The following is a 3494-nucleotide window of genomic DNA, read 5'->3' on the forward strand; positions in this document are numbered from 1 at the left end:
AATTGAGAAGAGCAGAGAGGATTAAGGAATTGGCAGTCTGTCCTTCTTTACAAGGGACAATCCAGGGATAGGGGGTGGAGACTTGCCTGATGGGTAATTTGGAAAGAATAGTTAGATATGACTATTCCCCATGCTCTTGGCTTCCCTGGGTTCCCTGCATGCCCTTGTCTCGAATTGCCCATGTCATGGAGGCTAGTGCTTACCTATTTTGCCACAGTGATAGAACCTATATGTATTAGTTCAGTGAAAGTCCACCTAGCTAATGAATGGCCACACTTCCTAGCTGATCTGGTAGTTAAGCATGACCGTCTTACTAGGTTCTAGTCGGTGGGACATGAGCAGGCATGAAAATGTATAATTTTATACGTCAATTGTCATACTGTTTTCTTAATTTTTTAAAATGTGTATGGATGTTTTGCCTGTATGTCTGTCTGTGCACCACATGTCTGTGCCTGGTGCCTGTGGAGACCAGAAGAGGTCATCAAATCGCCTGGAACTGGAACTACAGATGGTTGTGAGCTGCCATGTGGTGACTAGATATCAAAGCCAGGTAGAAAAACAGCAATTACTCTTGGTCGCAGATCCATCCCTCCAGCCCATTGTGTTTTTAAAATTGTTCAGAACTCAAGAAGGGTGAAAAGTTTATTAGATTTATTTACCAAGACGCCTGCCCTTGGGTTGGATAGACACTTGGCTTGGATTTTTGTTAATGCTCTGTCTTAAGAATCTCCTTGAGGGTGGGAAGCCAAAGGCAATCATCACACTGGTGTTGGCTTTGATATTACCGAACCCTGGACCATATGGAGCCTGCTTAAAGTGAGTAATTGGAAAACACAGATCACCCCGCACTTGAGGAATCAACTTAGACAAGCCTCCTCATGCGGGAGGTGATGAAAATCTCTGGATTTTTCTATCAGAGGCCAGAGCAGTGGTGAGTCTATTTTGACTTCATCCCTCACCGGAAGCTGAGGCAGAGTCTCTGAGGCAGAATGAATATCCTTATCCCTAACTCAAGGTGGAGGGCAGGCCTCACGAGTCACTGATCGAGAAAGAGGCAAGTTTGCAAACAGAGACCTAATCCTGTCTTCCACAGCTGTGGACCTGCTCTGCAGCAGAGAGTTGGGGCTCAGCTGCCCTCGAGCACCAGAGGCAGGGCGAGCTGGGAGTTCTAGGGAAAGTTTGGCATGGCGATCAAGTGTATATACAGACTCAGGTGCTGGTTTCCCCAGGGAAAGTGGGGTGTGGGGAGCAGCTTGACAGGTGAAAGGGGGAAAGAATGGCTGAGCATGCTTGTGGATGAATGCTTGGGTGGGCAAGGAGAGGTGAGCCCCATGGACCAGCGGAGCTGGGATGAAGCCATCAAAGACGCGTCTCTGTACTCTTCTAGGGAAGTTAGAGGCAGCATGTGCACCTCCCAGGCCAAAGCCGTGCTGCCCGTGTTAGGGAGTGTGCCATGGTTGAAAGGCTGCACGTCAGCGCCAGCTCACAAATGGGGTTCATGGCCACGTGACATCAGTGCCAGTGAAAGGGGACCTTAGTCATTTTCCTCCCTCCCTACTATAACCCTGCAAGATCACAGGAAGGAAAGGGAGAAAGGTGAGGATGACTTTTCCTTTGCAGGCCTGAGGGGGGCCCCCCCGAGCTGAATATAAAGGGAGCTGGCTTTGAACCAGGATGTAAAGTAGCAATTTCTGTTTAGAATAGACTGGTTCCTGAAATTTGGAAAAATAAAACAGAAAGGCCTGACTGGAATTAGTCAGCACAGTGACAGAAGAACTATGGGGACTGCTTGAGATTATTTTTGTTGTTTGAGATAGGGTCTCACTACATAGCCAGGGCTGGTTTTGAAGTCATGATTCTTCTGCTACGACTTCCCAAGAGCTGGCAGTGCAGATATGCGCTTAATTGCTGGGGCTATTTCAATGGGCACGTGCTGAGGAACCATCTGAGTCTGTATAAGGGCAATAGTGCTGTGGCTGGCTGACAAGTCCAGACTCCCCTGGCTGCAGGGAGAAGAGGCTGGCTCCGGGGAATGCTGCAGTTCTGATGTGGTTTGAGTTTTTGCTGGAGGCTCATGAACCACAAGCCAAGTCCTCTGTGTGGCTAAAGTTAAAAGGTGATGGAGAGCTTTGGGAAAGGGAAACTGGGCCGCCATTAGGGTTATTGCTGCTTTCAGGAGGGATGACCAGATTTTATAAGACCCTGAAGTATGGGAGTGAATTGCTATGACAGAGGACCTGGCCCTGCCACCCTCTCTAACTCCCTTTCTTGCAATGTGACTCTTTCTCCTTGTACATACATCTACCATCTGCCATGAAGTCCCTATCAGAGCTGTTTGGACTTTGGGCACTCTAAACTGTGAGTGGAATAACCCCCTTCTTTGGATATGGTCCAGCCTCAGGTATTTTGTTAGAGCAACAGAAAATGAACTAACACAGCAGGGAAGAGCCCAGCGTGAGCAGGTCCTGCTCTGCCTTAAGGTTTCTGAAGATGCTTGCTTTGAACTTCTTCCCCTCCAGGACACATATACAAAGATCCTAAAAGAGCAGCGGTTCTCAACCTTCCCAATGCTGCGACCCTTTAATACAGTTCCTCATGTTGTGGTGACCCCCAACCATAAAATTATTTTTGTTGCTACTTCATGACTGTCATTTTGCTGCTGTTATGAATCGTAATGTAAACATCTGTGTTTTTTTGACGGTCTTAGGTGACCCTTGTGAAAGGGTCACTCAACCTCCCACGGGTGTCCTGACCCACAGGTTGAGAACCACTGGGTTAGAGCTCTCTTTCAAAGCAGCCTCATTTCATTTGGGGCATTAAATTAGGACGTTTTCCTGAGCTGGCTTGCAGTGTTTCCCTGTTTTTGCCCTTGAAGTCACAAAGAACAAACACATTTCCTATGGACATTGGTACACTGTGGGCGAGTCCTCCCTGAATCTGGCCCTTCTCTAGAGGAGGGGACCCCAGCCACTCTCCTCTTTCACCACCCAAGGCAGAGCAGTCTGATGGAATTGGTGTTGTATGATGGCACTTGTTTAATGTTTATTTTGACTGTAAGTGAGTGCTTTGGTATGTGACTGACTGCTCCCTGCCTTCCGTGGAGGCTGAGGGAGGAACAGAATGTCCCAACTTCAGGTGGGGGATCAGCAAACAGTCCAGGCTGGCTTCTTCCCAATATGAGTCGAGTTCCTAGGGTAGGCGCTGCTCTGTCTGCAGCACTGATGGGTGTAGAAGATCAGCAGGGCCAAGGGTTCACAGAACAAGCATCTCCAAGGGAAGTAAACAAGGACATGTGCAAAAATGATCAAGTCTTAGACCAGGGGGACCTGGCCTAGCTTAAGGTGAAGGGGGTTAGGTAGGAAGCTTGCTAGAAGTCCAAGTCTGGCAGGCTTGGGGTCACGGGTCGCGTCTCAGGCCGGACAGAATGGACAGCAGTTTCACTCCACAGGAGAGCACTGTCTCGTCACCCAAGTTTTTGGGAGTGCCACTGGTCC

The sequence above is a fragment of the Psammomys obesus genome, unplaced genomic scaffold (genome assembly GCF_907164565.1).
Source record: "Psammomys obesus unplaced genomic scaffold, mPsaObe1.curated_primary_1811, whole genome shotgun sequence".
NCBI classification, from domain to species: domain Eukaryota; kingdom Metazoa; phylum Chordata; class Mammalia; order Rodentia; family Muridae; genus Psammomys; species Psammomys obesus.